The following is a 19,297-nucleotide window of genomic DNA, read 5'->3' as shown; positions in this document are numbered from 1 at the left end:
TATTTGCAGGTTACCATTCAAACCCAAAAGATCCTTTAGTAACTATTTTATCTCTGTTACTCAGCATAGAAAATGTATTTTGTCCAGCACTCGGGAGGCAGAAGCAGGCGGATCTCTGGGTGTTCGAGGCCAGCCTGGTCTACAAGAGCTAGTTCCGGGACAGGCACCAAAAAGCTACAGAGAAACCCTGTCCCAAAAAACCAAAAAAAAAAAAAAAAAAAAAAGGAAAATGTATTTTTAGAAACAAAACTAACGAAAATACAATTGCTACCACCATAATATCCCCAGGTTTATCCATGACAGCAGGTCCAAGTTGACATATGTGTTCCCTAAATATATCATGTGGGCATTTGGCTCTAAGTGTTGAATTACGCCAGTTTTTTTCTTTTTTTTAATTAATTAATTTATTTATTAAAGAATTCTGCCTCCTCCCCACCACCAAATTACGCCAGTTTTAACAAACGTTTTGAGTGCTGCTTAATAAATAGATATTGCACTTGCAGGCGTGGGAGCGAATTCAGACTCCCTCAAAAGTAGAGGATCCTGAGCCGCACAGGTATCAGCTATGCCAGCTTCATTCACAAAAAGCATCCTTGACGTGTAATGGCTTTTGTCAGGAAGAAAGAAGAAAGCAGGAGAGGGGATGAGAGGGGATAAAGGGGGAGAGAACGAAGAGGAAGGGGGGGATCCCTTCATAGTAGTCTGGGGTCTGTCTCACTGCCTCTGACTTCATGGTCACAAAGAAAAAGACGGTGAAAACAGAGCCCACGCGCGTGCGTGCACACAGTGACCATGGAAGGAATAAGGCATAGTCATGTAGAGGGTTAGAGGACCCGGGAAATGCCGATGTTTGCTGCTGTATCAGCCGCCCATTGTCCTTTGCCTTTCTCAGGAAATCCATGCTTTCCTGAAATAAGACAGAATGTCACCAGTCACTTCAAAATTCCAAGGCAGGCTCCGAGACAGATTCCTAACTTTTCTTTCAATTACCAATGAATATAGCAAAGTGATTCTGGCCATTTTCTCTCCCTAGATTTCATTCTTAAATACTTTGAGTATTGAATGCACAGGCTGCATGCACTGAGACCCTGCTGTTCTACCACCTCCAGAAGTCCCTAAAAATGGATATTTTCATCAAAAGAGAGGGAGCTTTTGTCCTGCGGTTCCAAAGGACTGGACATTTTACAGGCACAGCTTGGAAAACAGATGAAAATCTATGAAGGCAGAAATTGGATATGGAAAAGCAAAAGTTCAGTTACCTGGATCTTGTAAGTCCACTGCTTGCAAGTATCTTATTCTCAGAAGCCAAGAGAAATTTTATAAAGAGGACATAGAGGCTGGAGAGACGGCTCAGCAGCTAACAGTGCACCCTACTCTTGCAGGGGCCAGGGTTCAGCATCCAGGGCCCACTTTCAAGGTTCACAACTGCCTACCTCCAGCTCCATGGGGATTTGGTATCCTCTTCTGGCTCTGTGGGCACCTGCACACACATGCATATACCCTCTAGCTGGGCAGGTACACACAAACACATGCACACACACAATACTCACACACACACTTAATAATATTTAAAAAATAAACGAGTTTTTAAAAGAAAGTATTAAGCAACTGCTTAATGTATCTGCCACTAAAGGAATTGCATATAAATGTGTCTATATTTTTATTACATCATTTCTTTGAAAGACCTAAAGCTGACAGTCCTGGACATCAGCATAGGGCTGGGGATGGGGCCCAGGGATAGAGCACCTGCTTCTTGTGCCCAATACTCCAGGTTGACAGACCTCAGAGAAACTCTGGGTGTGCCTCACCTTCATCACAGAGTGAACACAGAGCTGTGGAATAGCCAAAATGTGGATTTAAGCTTTATATACAGGGATAATTGTTGGAGGCACAGAGGTCCTTGTATTCACAGAGAAGCACTAAGAGAACTAGGAACGTTCATCAAGAAGAGGTGTCTCCTCACTGGAGGAGATAAAATCAAACACCTGCCTTCCATCCAGAATGCTGAGAGTAGATTTTGTTAACGACCTGGTGGCTTTGTTGCCATCTGGAGAGGCAGACCTCACCCACCTTTCTTTGCTCTAGAGACCGCACCCTAACTCCCAAGAACTATTATCCCAGACTCTTTCCTCCCTAGACTGTTACCCATCCTTAGGGAGGTGTCACATATACTCTATGGACTGCTGACCTCTGCTATCCGTCAGAGACCACGCTAAATTCTAGGCCTTTCTCCCATAGAACTCACCCTCACGGTCACGTGTACTTTGTAAAGGAGTCTCTATGTGGCCACAGCTTAAGCTTCATTGTGCAGCTGGAATCGGACTGGCTGCTGCCTGGAAACCTTTTCCCGAATTTCCTTTTCCTGTGTTTTCAGGATGCCGGCAATGAACCGCCTGCCATTAGATTCCCGAAGTCTGATCCAGGCTGACAAGTCAGTCCGCACAGTGTTTTCGTTCCCAGCTCTTTGTGGGTTTGCTTCCTGGCCTGGATACCAGCAGGGTTCCCCCACAAATGACAAATTAGAGAAGGAGTATTTTCCTTTTGGGGAAGGATGAGCTTCTAGAAAGGTTTACACTGAAAACCTTATAGCAACTCAGTTTTTCCCTGGATGTTTTGAGACGGGCTCTCTCGTAGCCCAGGCTGGTATAAAACTTGACATATAGTTAAGGATGACCTTGGACTCCTGATCCTCCTGCTGCCGGCTCTTTTGTGCTCAGATTACAGGCGTGAACCACCAGGCCCAGCTAGAGCGCATCACTTACAATCATGCTGTGGTGATCCTGTCTCCAACAGAGACACACCATCTAATTGTGTCTCACAAGTAATTTTTTTTTTCTCAAACGCAAGTCCTCAAGCACGATGGTAAGTGTTCCACCACTGAGCTCCACCACCAGCCCCAGGGCTTTGAATTAGGTGGGTTTCAAGTAAGATTCCTGTAAAAAAAAAAAAAAAAAAAAAGTCACGGTGTGTTCCTAAGGAGTCTTTTGCACTGTCCCCTTTGCACGTGCAGAAGGTCTTCAACACCTGACCAGAGGGCAGGGTAAAACCACAGCGTCCTTAACAATCAACGTGCCGAGAACACTCTGCCCCGAGACTTCCAGAATCTTGGATGCAACAAGGAACCATTAACAGCCAATTACATCAACAAATATTGAACCAGAGGTTAGCATCCCTGGAAGCCCTGGAGCAAGCATCAGCTTATCTCCAAATGATCCACAGGGATGGAGGTGCCCAAGGAGCGACGACCTCTTCCGCCTTACTTAGTCCCTGTCGCCCATCCAACTCTTACGAGGGGGGGGATCCTGAAGGAACTGACTTCTGCCATTATAGTTAAGCGCCTTGATCGTTTCCAAGCCAGGAAATTCAAAATCAGCCCGTTGTCAAAGGGTCTGACATGCATGTGGGTAGAGACACTGGCCCCAGACCTCAGGGACAGGAAAACTCAGCCACAACAAAGCAGATCACCAGAGCTGAGGACACGGGTGGTGGAGGACATGGGTGGTGGAGGACATGGGTGGTGGGGGACACTTTAATGCCAGCCCCGGAAGGCTAAGGGAGGAGGGTCGCTAGCTGAAGTGGGAGGACAGCCTGGACTACACAATGGGATTTTTACTGTCTCCCCCGACAAAAAGGAAAAAAAATCCAGCCAAGGTCATGAAACCTAGGACAAAGTTCCTTCCACTGCTGCTTTAAGAATGATACTACTGTAGCAAAGTGCTGCCTCAGCCGTTTGCCTCCTCAGACGCTGCCGCCCCTGCTGCAGCAATTCCAGGAAGATTTGGAAGGAAGAGCTGAAAGGGCTTTTAAGGTCCCGGAGACAGAAGGACAATCAACAGTAGCCCGGATACTGAACAGCCTCACCCCTGTCCTACCCCCCCATCCCCGTCCCACCCCCCCATCCCCGTCCCACCCCCCCATCCCCGTCCCACCCCCGGTGAATATTCCATAAACCAAGGACCTCACAGACAGCTTCATGTGAAATATAAAATGCGTTTTTGAAAACATTGTATCCCCTATTAAAGGTGTTTTGATTGTTTTAAGACTCAAGAAAAAGTCATCCTGGGCATGATGCCTTTAATTAAAGGCACTAAAACATTGTGCCTTTAATCCCAGCATTTGGAAGACGGAGGTCAGAGGATCAGGAGTTCAAGGTCATCCTCAACTCCAATTGCAAGTTTGAGGCAAGCCTGAGCCATATGAGACTCCATGTCAAAAAACAGAGAGGGGAGGAGGTTAGGGAGTAGAAAGAGAAAGCAAGAGTAAGGGGGGGTGTCTCCAAGACCTTGGACTTCTTCAATTAGTAACTTGGACAAGACTTTTTTCCACCTAATTAATGTCTAAAGAAGAAGAAGGAGGAAGAGGAAGAGGAGGAAGAGGAAGTGGAGGAGGAGGAAGAAGAAAGAAGAAGAAGAAGAAGAAGAAGAAGAAGAAGAAGAAGAAGAAGAAGAAGAAGAAGAAGAAGAAGAAAGAAGAAAGAAGAAAGAAGAAGAAAGAAGAAGAAGAAGAAAGAAGAAGAAAAGAGAAAAGTCTGGCAACCACACAATGACTTCACACACCAGGCACTGCTTTAAAAATATTCCAGCCACAGAATGAGCTGGGCCACTGAGAACGTCAGCGTGAGGTTGCTGCCGCCGGGAAAGCTCTGGCTGGGATTCAGGATGAGATCACTGCTCCTCTTGCCAGGTAGGTGGCAAGGCAGGCTCCTGTCTGAACGCTTAAGAAACTTATGCTAGTAAAAACTGCTGCATGTAGGTCAGCTGGGGTTCTCTTCAGCACTGAGAAACATATGCCTTTTAATCAGAAGATGGTGCACTTCAGCCTGAATACGGTCCACCTCTAAAAATATCAACTTATATGTGTACACGTTTTGCCTGTATATATGTCTATGCACCACATACATGCCTGGTGCTCAAGGAAGCCAGAAGAGGGTGCTGGATCCCCTGGAACTGGGGTGACAGGTGGTTGTTAGTTGCCTTGTGGGTGATGGGAATCCAACCTGGGTCCTCTAGAAGAACAACCAATGCTCTTAACCAATGAGCCATCTCTCCAGTCCATTGTTCAACCTTTCTTTGTGAGACTGGGTTTGTTTGTGTAGTCCTGGCTGTCCTGGAACTAGCTCTGTAGACCAGGCTGGCCTCGAACTCACAGAGATCCGCCTGCCTCTGCCTCCCAAGTGCTAGGATTAAAGATGTGCACCACTTCCCAGCTTGTTCCACTTTTTAAATCTCCTTTTACTTACACTGTATTTGTTTTCACATTTATTTGTCTGTCTGTCTGTCTGTCTGTCTGTCTGTCTGTTTAGGGGTTAGCGCACATGTGCCACAGTGTACATGTGGCGGTCAGAAGATGATTGGCTGGTGTTTCTCTGTGTCCGTCATGTGGGTCCCCAGGACTGAACTCAGGCCATCACATTTGGTGGCAAGAGACCTTACTACCCCTAAGCCACCTCACTGGCCCATTCATACTCTAAAGACCTAAGAGTATTCAGGCGGAGCCCCCACTCCCTCACAGGAGCCCCCACTCCCTCACAGGAGTCCCCACTCCCTCACAGGAGGAGCACCCTCTCCCTCACAGGAGGAACCCCCGCCCCCACAGGAGGAGCACCCTCTCGCTCACAGGAGGAACCCCCGCCCCCACAGGAGGAGCACCCTCTCGCTCACAGCAGGAGCCCCCACTCGTTCACAGGAGTGGCCCCTGTCCCTCACAGGAAGAGCCCCCACTCCCTCACAGGAGGAACCCTCATCCCTCACGGGAGGAGCTCCCGTCCCTCACAGGAGGAGCCCCCACTCGCTCACAGGAGGAGCCCCCACGCGCTGGCACACTCACCATTCCACGTTTCAGGAGCAGTGAGGAAGGATCAGAAACAATAGCAACTTCATTTCAGGAAACTCCAGGTAGCCACTGAGACAGGCTCATCCCCTGCCCTCTCATTGGAAAGCTGCCAAGCTCCCCACCTAACCCTCACCCCTGGGCTGTCTGTAACTTCTTCGTATAATCTTAGGGAAATGGCTCTTCCAAAGAAGTCCCTCCTAGGCCACAATTCCTGCAGTACAAAAGAGCTGGTGAAGCCCAGGCCAGTGCTGAACCACTGGGCTATCATCTCCCTGGCAACACTTGGTGATGGCCTGAGGAGATGGTATAACTTAGATCTTAACTCTCCTCCCCTCAAAGGCCTGTGTGTCAAAGGTTTGTCCCTAGGGTGATAATGAGGACATGGAGGGAAATCACTGGGACACTGGAGACCCCTGCTTTAAAGGAGAGAGTGAGCCCACAGCCCCTTCCTCTTCTCCTCTTCTGCTTCCTAGCTCATGAAGTGAGGAACCGATGTCAGCCTGCACAGTCACCATTACCATCCAGCACCTTCTTCACCAGAGACTCCAAGCGAAGGGTCTACCTGATGGTGACCTGAAACCTCTAAAACCGAGTCAAACAGAATGAACATAGTTCAGAGGCTGAGCACTAGGCTAACATAGGCAAGGCTCTGGGTTCGATCCCCCAAGACAATAAATAAATAAAAACATTTTCCCTTTATAAACAATCATCTCAGGCAGTTTGTCAAAGCAATGGCACCTTAGCAGCCTGGCACCTTCTAGCTTTGGAGTCTAGGAGTATGCCCTGGCTAGAACAGTGTCCTGGAACTTGCTTAATAAAGAATGTCTGAATATCAGGGTTCTAAACAGCATCTCAATCTTGGATCCAGAGATCTTGTGGACTAACAATTCCTTGGGGTGGGGTCCCTCTCCTGCGGATTGTAGGGAGCCAGGGACAGGTACTTCCCTTCTCTCTTGTGACCATTAAAAATGTCTCTCCAGGGCTGGAGAGATGGCTCAGTGGTTAAGAGCATTGCCTGCTCTTCCAAAGGTCCTGAGTTCAATTCCCGGCAACCACATGGTGGCTCACAACCATCTGTAATGAAGTCTGGTGCCCTCTTCTGACCTGCAGACATACAGACAGAATATTGTATACATAATAAATAAATAAATATTAAAAAAAAATGTCTCTCCAGGCCGGGCGGTGGTGGTGCTCACCTTTAATCCCAGCACTCAGGAGGCAGAGGCAGGTAGATCTTTGTGAGTTCGAGGCCAGCCTGGTCTACAGAGTGAGGAGCGAGTTCCAGGACAAGCTCTAAAGCTACACAGAGAAACCCTGTCTCAAGAAACAAACAAACAAAAAACCTCCAAATGTCACCAAGTAGAAAGGGGGGCTAAACTGTTTACAATTGCTTCTCTGTTCCTGAAAACAGGGTCCCCTCCTTCACTCCAGCAATGCTAGTCCCTGAATGCAGCTTGATATGAAAGTAACAGGAAACCTGAGATGGCCTCCTTCCTGGAGCATCGCAGCTCAGCCTTTCCCAGACGTGAGTGCTGCTGAGATTATCTCTGATCTACTTGAGAAGGGAGAGACTAGAAAGGGAGAGAGAAGACCCATGCACAGCCTGTGTTCTCTCCTTGATGCTCACCCTACCCAGACATCGCTGCTCATCTGTCTATGTCTGGAAACCTTTACTCCCACTCCCAGAAAAGAAAAAAAAAATCCCTTGAAAAGTCGAAGCCAAATCCCAGACTCAATTTCAGGGACCCAAACTGCAAATCAGCACACTAGAAACTCAGTAGCCCAGAGAGAACAAAAGACAGTAGACTCCATGCAGCTCCTGAGCTTCCAGACACACCTGAAGAACAAAGCTGGGACCTGCCACCACCTGCACAAAGGACAGGGCCGGTGACAAAGCCGCGCATATGATAAGAAAGACAGGAATGGGGCAGGGGTAGGTACGGGAATCCATTGATCTTACTGGCACTTTAAATTAAATGCAACAATATGCTAAGCTACCAAGGCTGAACAGACTTGCGCCAAGCCCATCTTTTAAATACTGCTTCGGTAGTTAATACCCCACCCCTGCTCTGTGACGGCAGAGTTAGTTCAGGAACCAGACCATTGATGGCTCCAGGGACAAGGGAGTCCACTGTTGTTCATCCGGTCAAACTGAGATCTAGGCCATCACGATGGTTCTGCCTTCCCTTCTGTCCTACCTGGCTTAAAATGTCCGTCTGACACATCCTAGCGTCACCCAAGAAGGGAGTCTCCAGTGAGGGATTTCCCAGATCAGACTGACCCACGGGCATGTCTGTGGAGACTGTCTTCCCTGGCAATGGATGTAGGAGGGCCCACCCCATTCCATTCCCTGGGCGGATGGTCCCGGGCCTTATAAGAAAGCTAGTTAAGGGGCGGTGGTGGCACTCACCTTAAATCCCAGCTCTCGGCAGGCAGAGGCGAGTTCGAGGACAGCCTGGTCTAAAGAGCGAGATCCAGAACAGCCAGGACTACACAACACAGTGAAACCCTGTCTCAAAAAACAAACACAAATCAGAAAGCTAGTGAAGCATGGATCATCAGAAAAAGCAGCGTTCTTTCAAGCTTTCTGCTTTGAGTTCCTGACCTGACTTCCCTCAGTGATGGGCTGAAGCAAGAGAAAGAAACCAGGACTCCTACGCTAAAAACAGGCACATGTGCCCCAGTGTTTCATACTTTGTAGTCATTTGAGGTTGTTCAGTTCAAAAGAAAAATGAATAAAATAAATATGTAAAAGGCTAAAACCCAGTGATTTCAACTTAGGGTTTTTTAAAGATTTGTTTTTTTAAGGATTTATTTATTTATTATGTATACAGTGTTCTGTCTGTATGTATGCTTGCAGGCCAGAAGGGGGCACCAGACCTCATTACAGATGGCTGTGAGCCACCATGTGGTTGCTGAGAATTGAACTCAGGACCTCTGGAAGAGCAGTCTGTGCTCTTAACCTCTGAGCCATCTCTCCAGCCCTAAAGATTTATTTAGTGTGTGTGTGTGTGTGTGTGTGTGTGTGTGTGTGTGTGTGTGTGTGTGTGTGTGTGTACATGAGCGTGCAGGTGCCTGCAGAGGCAGAAGAAGACACCAGCTCTCCTGGAGGTGGCATTACAGGTAATTGTGAGCTTCCTGATGTAGGTGCTGGCAACTGAACTCCAGTCCCTATAAGAGAGCAGTATAGTGTATCTTAACCACTGAGCCTTCATGTCCTTAGCCCCAGGCAACTTAGAGTTGTAAGAAGCATTCCAGATATTACAATTTGTTTTCTTTTGTTTTGTTTTTTGAGGCAGGGTTTCTCTGTGCAGCCCTGACTGTCCTGGAACTCACTCTGTAAACCAGGCTGGCCTTGAACTCAGAGAGATCCACCTGCCTCTACCTCCTGAGTGCTGGGATTAAAACCATGCACCACCCCCGCTCAGCTTGATACTACAATTTTTTATAAATACCTAAAACAATCAAAACAAAATTAAGCTCCTTTTTATTCATAAACTTTAAAACTAATCTTTAAAAGGCAGTAAAATAAAATGTAAATTCTTTTCTATTTTATTTAGTTATTGTTAAACAGGGGCTCATGTAGCCCAGGCTGGCCTCTTCAAACTCCATTTAGAGCTGAGGATGACCACAAACTTCTGATCCTCCTGCCTCATCCTAAAGGCCGAGATTACAGACATGTGCAGGGTTTTCTGCAGTGTTAAGCGTAGAACCCAGTGCTTCCTGCACGCTAGGCAAGTACTATCCCAACTGAGCTACATCCCCAGCCCAAGGGTAAGTTCTATAGGAAATTATTCCATTATTCTCCTTCATAGTCTTCACTTCCAGTACATCCCCAGGCCTGAAAGGACAGCCTGTACATGAATTAAGTCCTGTGAAGGCAGTCACCATCACGTAAAATCCGAAGTCGCCTGTGGAACCGTTTCTCTAAGACGTGTCTCCAAGCACTGCTGGTTTTTTTTAAATGCATACTTATAATAATAGATACAAATTTCTTAGGTGCTATTACTCTGTCACATTTAAATGACTTTCTTCTGACATCATTTGATTCAGAATGTAGGGAGACGGTCTCGGTTACGCTTACTGAGAAAGGTCAGAGGACACAGAGAATGAAAAGAAATACACCAAGATTTTGTTGCTGTTGTTGGAGTTTTTTGTTTTTTGTTTGTTTGTTAAGGGGTTGTTTGGTTGGTTGGTTTTTCAAATCAGAGTTTCTCTGTAGCTCTGAAGCCTGTCCTGGAACTCACTCTGTAGACCAGGCTGGCCTCAAACTCACAGAGATCTGCCTGCCTCTGCCTCCCGAGTGCTAGGGCTAAAGGTGTGTGCCACCACTGCCCGGCACACATCAAGTTTTTAAAAACATGATGTTTAATTAAAAACAAAAAGTAGGCCAAATAAGGCTTAAATATGTAGGTGAGTTGAAGGTGTTGGTTTTCCAGCTGCAGCTTGTGACCTCTTAGTTAAAAATATTGAAATACAATCAGCATTTTTAAGCGGAATGGAACAGAAAATACGAAAACATGTTACATAGTGATAGTAGGCAGTACTTTAAATACTCTGTGGTAGGACCAGTGAGATGGCTTAGTGCCTAACAGTGCTTGCCACCAAGACTAACGACCTGAGTTCAGTCCCTGGGACCCACACCGTGAGTGGAGAGAACTGACTCCCTCAAGTTGTCTTCTGTATCCTGCATGTACCCCTACATCCACGCACATATGACACACACAAACACCAAAAAGGTTTTAAATTTTAATAAGTAAAATAAGTATTATTTCACATATAATTAACAGCCCAGACATTAGCTAGGTATATAATTACATCCCTGTTACCACACAGCACTGAAGAGGAAATAGCAGGAGGATGCTAGCTCAAGCCCACCCTGGGGAGATGCTGTTCACCCATACCATTTTACAAAGGTTGTTTCACTGGTATACCTGTGTGGTGGTTTGAATGAGAGCGTCCCCCATGGGCTCAGACGCTGCCAAGTTGATAGCCAAGTTTGTGTAGGGTTAGGAGCTGTGGCCTTGGTGGAGAAAGAATGCCACTGGGGGTAAGCTTGGAGGTTCCAAAGGCTCGCGCCATTTTCAGCGTGTTCTCTCTGCTTCCTGCCCGTGGTTTGAGATGTGAGCTCTCAGCTGTTCCAGTCATGATGTCTGCAGCCTAAATCCACTATCCACTACCATGATATGCTCTAATCCCTCTGGAACAGGAAGCCCAAATAAACCCTTCCTTCTAGAAGTTACCCCGGTCACGGTGTTTTAGCACAGCAAGAGAAACAGAACTTAGGGAATTGCAAGAGTTTTTCTTGCACTCTGGCTCCTCTTGCGTCAGGCCATTGTCCACATGGCTGCCACACCTCCTCAGTTCAGCTTCACCCTCCCTCTTCTTCCCATAGCCTCGTGCTTCATGCCGCACGTCCTCACCTTCAGGCGCCAACCTACTTAAGTTGATGAGGCTTCTCTTAGGGCTCCTCCAGGCCCTGCAGCACATGCGCCCTAACTTCCGGTCACAGGCTAGCCTTCCCTCTGACCCCATACTTACCACCCCCCTTCCTCTCTGAGTCAGCGATTGCACTGGCCTCTGTCCTCAGCAACCCCTATGTATCAGCTGAGTCCCTATGGCCCTGAGAGATGGAGTATTCCTTTCCCATGGGAAAACTGAGGCACTAAAGAGCTTGATCACAGTTGCCAAGTGATCTCTACCAGTTTCCAGCCCATGCCGTGTGTCCCCAGAGCATCTGCTCTTAACACCAGGCAGTTCTCCCTTTCCTAAGGAAACAAGCCCCAAATTCAAAAGACGCACAGCGACTTCGGTGAGCATCTCGTGCAGCGAAGGCATCAGCAGGGCAGGGCAGCAACTCGCAGACATCTCGGAGATAATGAGTTTTGAAGGTGACCAAGCTTGTGGTACCTGTAGGCCAACAAATCCTCCAGCCTCCAATCTGGAGTCAGCGGTGACAGATGGTGCCGAGCCACAAGCAAGTTTTGAAATGTGAGAAAAACAATTAGGGAAGAGCTGAGGCTCAGTGGATCCACACAATTAATGGATTTTTTTTCTCCTGCCCAGGTATGAAAGATACCTGTGAAGGGTGTGGCCGAGTGTGCACTCTAATCCACTCAGTTTGTCCCACCAAGGGCTTTGCTTTTATAACAGCTGGACTTGGATCGGATCAGAAAGGCTGGTGCGACAGCTGCAGTTTCCAAATGGAAAAACTCTCAGTTGAGGGAAAATGGCATTTGAAAATGCATTGTACTTTTTTTTTTTAATTGAACCCATAATATAAAGAGGTCACAGAAATATGAAAGTCAGGGCTGGGAGATAGACTTGGCAGGTAAGGTGTCTGTCACTAAGCTTGATAACCTCTGTTTCATCCCTAGGACCCACGTAATAAATAAAGCAAGGTGACGGTCATCAGTTCTTTTCTGACCTCCACACACTTCTGTCATACACACGCACATGTGCGTGCGCGCGCGCGCACACACACACACATGCACACATGGACAAATTAAATAAAATGTAAAAAAAATAAAATAAAGAATTATGGTTGCCAGGACTGAGAATCTAAATAAACAAAATGAGAAAAGAAAAGAAAAATCCAACCAAGAGGTTGCAAAATTACAAGGATGTAAATTCTTGTAATCTTGCAGACCCTTGAGGGCTCTTTGTGTCATCAAAAGGAGTTTTTCAGGCTACGGAGTTCAGGGAGCAGCAACTGCTGCAGGAACTCAGAGTGGCTTGTGCTGGGCCGAAGTGGCCAGGAAGGGTCAGCTGGCCATCAGGTGAGTGGACAGTACACGCCTTCAATTTACAGCTAGACTGCCACTCTTCTCCACGGAGAGATCAAAGACTACTGCCTGCTAATTAAAGGTGTCACAGCAACCTCAGAGGGCTCATCTATCAAAGGCTTTTTATAGGATCAAGCATCTGGAAAGGGGAACCACCTGCTTTGTTCACAAGGGATTTGACAGGAAGAAGGGAAGCGCTTTCCCTGAACCTCACAGCGCTGACTTCCGATCCCTGCAGGAGGTGCTTGTCCTACGGCTGTTTGAGACAACACCTTTTGAGAGTTAAAAACTAACACCCCAACATTTTCTCCAAATGCTCAAAATTATTGACAGGAACACAAATATTCTATTTGTGCCGAATGTGATGGTCTGTTGGTGCAATTAAGCTTCTTTAGACTGGGTAATTGCTGGTGTGACATATTGATGCCTTTAATCTGGTCTCACACCCAAGAGGGGAAGATCATCATTCCACGCTAATTATACAACCGCAATGCCTAAGTGAGCAACCTCTCCTGGTCACACACACACAGCCAGAAAACTGAAACAAACTCAAACCTTCCAGTGAGCACTGCCAGAACACAAAATGTGCACTATGGGTTTAACAATAACACATTAGGACAAGGTATAGAGGAAATTCAATAAAAAAAAAAATGCCTGCTGTAGAGCCAGAGTTTGGACACATTCCTGTGATCACAGCACAAGAGTTGGGGGGAGAAGAGGAGGGAAGATCAGAAGTTCAAGATCATCCTCCACAAGACAGCCAAGTTTGAGACCAGCCAGGGATAGATGAGGTCCTTTAGAAAGAAAAGGAAGGAAGGAAGGAAGGAAGGAAGGAAGGAAGGAAGGAAGGAAGGAAGGAGGGAGGGAGGGAAGGAAGGAAGGAGAAAGGAAGGAGAAAGGAAGGAAAGAAAGAAGATTCTCTATTTTAACCTGAAAATAGGAGAACTATTAGGGAAGAGGAAAGAGGGTTGAGAAGAAAAGAGGGTACAGGAAGGATGGACATGATCAAGGTATGATATATATGTGGGTAGATGAACGCACGGATGCGTAGATGGATGGATGGGTGCGTGATGGATTGATATGTCTTGTTCATTTATACAATTAATTTGCATTAAAAATTATCACTATAAAACCATTGCTAGACCAGCGAGATAAGCTGTCATCAAGCCTGATGACCTCAGCTCCATTTTTGGCCCCACGCGGGAGGAGGAGAGTAAACTCCTGCAAGCTCTCCTCTGACTTTCACACATAGACGATGTTGCATCTGCCCCAACCCCGCATGCACACAGAGTGAAAATGCAAAATAAACTTTAAAAGATGACTGTCTACTCTGATATTTATTCACAACAACCTTAACTAAGTGCTAACTTTAGTGGGCAGGCTCCAAAGAAATAAGATCAATGAAATGATTTGGAACTAGAGAGTGGTATTGGTGAGAGAACTTTGGGGATGGATTAAATGTTAATTATCTGTTCGTGTTTAAGTAAACTTTATTTTGATTTAATTTTTTAAACTCTTCTTTCCATTTTAAATAGTGCTGTATGGGCTGGAGAGATGACTCAATGTAAAAACAAATGAACAAACAAAAAAAAAATATATGACTTGGGTAGCCCGTAACTGCCTATAACTCCAGCTCTGGGGACAAGAACATCTGGAGTCTGTGGGCACAGACACTCATGTGCACAAACCGACACTAAGGCACACATACACATATTTTAAAATGTAAATAAATCTTAAAATAGTGTTCCATGTGACGTTAAACTGAAAATGGGAAATGTTGGGTATTTTAAATAAATCACTTACAACATGGTGTACTACTTCTCCCATGAGTCCACTGGGGAAATATGATTCTCCACAAAGGAGAAAGCACATTTTATTATCCAATAAGCATTAAGCCAGGAGGTGATGTGCATGGCAAGAGAGTCACTAAGGGTCTACAAGCACAGAGCAAACCCTGACATGTTAGACAGTCAATCATACAACCAACAAGGCTGTGTTCTCAAAATAAGCCGTGGTTAATTCTCTAGTAGGATGATCTGGTGGACCATTTGCCACACAGACATCATCCTGGGTGCCCGGTGATTAGGGTGATGTCTGTTTTATTTAATAGTCTTCATACACTACACAGGACAAATAAACTTCTTCAATCTTTATAACAGAAGGAAGTTAAGAAACAAGGTGCCCATGGACATCAAGCTGCTGAACTTGGACGCGAATGGTGTTAGTGTCTTCGAACATTTACATCCCAAAGAGAGAGTTTCCAACTCCTTAAGAAAGACTGGAGTGGTAGTGCACACCTCTAATCTCAGCACTAGGGAGGCAGAGGCAGGCAGATCTCCGTGAGTTCAAAGCCAGCCTGGTCTACAAAGTGAGTTTCCAGGACACCCAGGGCTAGATACAAAGAAACCTTGTTTCAGGGTGGAGAGAGACATTTCCTATGATTAAAGTCAAGCTGTCAAAAAGCTTACTTAACCTTTTGTATGTTGATTTATTTGTTCTGGTGTGTGTGCTGTTGTTCATGTATATATGTGTAGGTAGACATGCACTTTAAATGCCAAAGGTTGTGCCCAGTGCCTGCCTTTATCACTCGCTGTCTAATTTTTTGATGCAGGGTTTCTCACTTAGGCTAGAGTTTACCAGTTGGCTACAGTGACTGGCCAGAGAGCCTGGCGATGCATCTGTCTCTGTCTTCAGCTGAAACAAGAGGTGCCCGCAGCTACATCCCACATTTTATGTGGGTTTGCTATGTGCTGTCTTTAATAACCTTCAGACAAGAGCCTCCTGCCTCAGCCTCCCAAGTGCTCCTGGGATTACAGGCATGTACCACCATGCCCATTTCTTCCTTTGTTATTGGCGTGTGTGTGTGTGTGTGTGTGTGTGTGTGTGTTCTGTGAGCTAAAGGGACTATTCTTCCCTCATTTTTAACAGAAAGAAAAAAGACTCTTATTTTAACTTCTTTTTACCCTTTTTTAGTCTTTTCTTAACAAAATGTAAGTAGATAAATAGATGATAGACTGACTGAGAGAGAAGAGATAAATGATAGACTCATAGATGATAAATGATACACAGACAGACAGAAACTATGTAGTCAGGGTTACCTTGACAAATGCACACGCTAAACATGGTAAGGTTCTAGTTTCAATTTCCAGTACAAAACGGTTGTCACTCTTTCAGAGGATTGTTCTTGTGACACTTTCTACTTCCTACCTTAAATCAGAGCAGCTTCTACAGAAGCAACTCCAGTCAGTGAAGCACTGACTTAGAAAGCACAAGGTCCTAGATTCAGATCCACAGCCCCTACAGAAAGAGCTGGACCAAAATCCCAACCTGTAATCCCAACCCTGGGGAGGTGGAGACAGGAGGATCCTTGAGGCTCATTGGCCAGCCAGCCTCACCCAATCAGTGAGCTCCAGGTTCAATGGCAATCCTGTCTTAAAAAATAAGAGTACTAGCTGTGGAGGTTCATGCCTTCAGAAGGCAGAGGCAAGCGCCTGGTCTATGGAGCGAGTTCCAGGACAGCCAGGACTATTACACAGAGAAATCCTGTCTCTAAAAACCAGAGAGAGAGAAAGAGAGAGAGAGAACAATTGAGGAAGACACTAAGCTTTAACCTCTGACCTCCACATGCACAGGTACCCCACACATGGACAAAGAGACACATATGGATAGATACAAATACAGAATCCACTAAGAGAAGAGTTTTGGGTTTTGGGTTTGTTTGTTTGTTTGTTTGTTTGTTTGTTTGTTTGTTTGTTTTTTGAGACAGGGTTTCTCTGTGTAGCTTTGGAACCTGTCCTAGAACTCCCTCTGTAGAGGCTGGCCTCAAACTCAAAGAAATCTGCCTGCCTCTACCTCCCAACTGCTGGGATTAAAGGCATGCACCACCACCACCCGGGGAGAAAAGATTTTTTTTTAAACATAGTTTTAAGTAGGTGGCTAATAGAAAGGAAAAGGCTACACACACACAAACATGGGCATGAACACTGGAAGTTTCTAATCAGTACCCAGATACAGGACTTTTGGGGTCCTCTCCGGTTATATCTTGAAAGGTTGCTAAGAACTCCCCTTTTGTAAATGGCTCTCAGGGTGGTTTCTGGGATGCTTTGGATAGCAACACAGTCACATAAGGCAAATCTACAGATCACAAAGGTTTCACAAGGGGACTAAGGCAAGCTTTTTACTATCAACAGAAGTTCTTGGAAGATTCCTAGAAAGTGGCAGGTTTTCATCTGGACAAGGAGAAAGCCACACTTTGATCACACACTTATACCTTCATGAGGGTCTGTTGCTGTTTTACATTATTTTAAACAATTATGTAAAAGGACGGTAGCCTCTCCGTCAGCAACCTTCACGGCACGTTTATTGAACTGTGCTGGAATCTGTGACTCTCCGGGACTTCAACCAGGGTGAGGGGCTCTTCTCTCTAGCCCTTATTTTTAGTTTTTCTGTCCTGATCCATTAGGACCCAACAAAGATCTTACTGCCAGAAGTGAGACGGAACAGAACATCTGTACCTGTGTGTGGACCTGGTGCATGGGAGTACCATTTTAGTTACAAGCCAGAAAGAACCTCAAGACTCACGTTAGAAATAATCTCTGTGTCCTATCTCTGTGCCCAGCAACGGAATGCAAAAAGTGAAGGTATCTCAACAAGGCAAATATAGATAGATAGATAGATAGATAGATAGATAGATAGATAGATAGATAGATAGATAGACAGATAAACAAACAGATAGATGATAGGTAGGTAGAAGATAGATAGATAGATAGATAGATAGATAGATAGATAGATAGATAGATGGATGATGGGTAGGTAGATGATAGGTAGGTAGATTATAGACAGATAGATGGATAGATAGATGATAGATAGATAGATAGATAGATAGATAGATAGATAGATAGATAGATGATGGGTAGGTAGATGATAGGTAGGTAGGTAGGTAGATGATAGATAGATAGATAGATAGATAGATAGATAGATAGATAGATAATAGGTAGAAGATAGATAGATAGATAGATAGATAGATAGATAGATAGACAGATAGATGATAGATAGATGATAGATAGATAGATAGATAGATAGATAGATAGATAGATAGATAGATACATAGATACATAGATACATAGATACATAGATATAGATACATAGATACATAGATACATACATAGATACATAGATACATACAATAGATACATAGATAGATGGGGTATCCCAGAATCCAAACAGAGATAGCAACTCTTTGAGGCCAAAATAGCTCAGGTCTTTTATCCCTCATTCCGGTGATAACTGTGTCTCACCCCATTAATGGGAGCTCGACTTCACCATCTGCTGTGGCTGGCTAATTGTCACAAAGAGGAAGGGGAAGGCAAGGAAACATAAGCCCTTGCCCAGATTTGATTAAAAAAGAGAAAACAACAACAAACAAGATAAACCTCATCTCTCACAGTGGCCACAGAGGAAAACAGGGTGGGGAAGAGGAAGCAGATTCTGAATTATGGTCTCTAAAGCCAACGCTTTGGGGCTACACTGCAGCCATGTGCTAGCAAGGGCCTAACAGAGCCATCTTCTAATAAAGCTTCTTTTTGAGTGAGAAACATTTGTGTGTTCTCAATAGCAAGAATCAAGGCTGGAAGCAGAAGCACCACGGAAGATGCCGGAAGGAACTTTGCCCTGCTTTTCACCCTTGAGCGACAGGGACAAGGGATGAGTTCAGCATGTGGTATACACCCTGCTTGATCACTCCACATGAAATGCATGTACAGGACTTATGGGCGTGCGTGAAATCTTTTCTCATCTACACAAAAACCTGCTGGGAAATGCTGACAGACAAGCACGTGCCATTGCAAAACTCTCCATCAAAGCGCGCTCCTAACTGACACACGGAACAAGCTCAGCCGCATCGTGTGGAGACACGCTATGTCCCGTGACCAGAAATCAGCCGCATCTCAGGAAAGGGGACAAGCCGGTAAAGGCCTCTCATCCATAGCAAGTTTTCTGAAAGATTAAAAAAAAATCCTATGTTTGCTGTCTAGTCATGTGTCTTTAATCCTATTACAATATAAGCTTGATTTAAAATATCTTAAGCTGTTAAAGAAATTATACTTCATAAATCAAGTAATGCCCAAGCCCTGGTGAGATTATTGACCAAAATTAAGATAGTGGACTGACCTGTCTATCTAAAGAGACGCTTAAGTACAAACTGCCTGGAGGGAAAAGCCAACCAGTGTAAACTTGCATTGCCGTCAAGTCTATCTGTGATGCTTTTTTAAGTAAAAACAGTACAAGGCCAGCAAGATGCCTTGGCAGGTAAAGGGGCTGGCTGTCAAATCTTATGACTAGTGTTTGATTCCTAGAACCCACTGGGTGGAAAGAGAACCACTCCATCAGGTTATCTTCTGACCTCCACACACACACCATGGCACACAGCCAGCAAATAAATACGTGTTTAACTGTGTGTGTGTGTGTGTGTGTGTCTGTACAGATAGGTAGGTAGAGATAGATAGATAGATAGATAGATAGATAGATAGATAGATAGATAGATAGATAGATAGATGATAGATGTTTGTAACAGTTAAGAATATTAAATGGATTACAAGTTATCACCCTTGTATATAGCAATGTAATCATATAAAAATAAACTGACCTGCTACTTCCCTTTCGATATTTTTCCTTCTTCAAAG

This window comes from Chionomys nivalis, chromosome 7 (genome assembly GCF_950005125.1).
Source record: "Chionomys nivalis chromosome 7, mChiNiv1.1, whole genome shotgun sequence".
Taxonomy (NCBI): Eukaryota; Metazoa; Chordata; class Mammalia; order Rodentia; family Cricetidae; genus Chionomys; species Chionomys nivalis.
The sequence above is the reverse complement of the archived record's forward strand: the minus strand, read 5'-3'. Positions refer to the sequence as shown.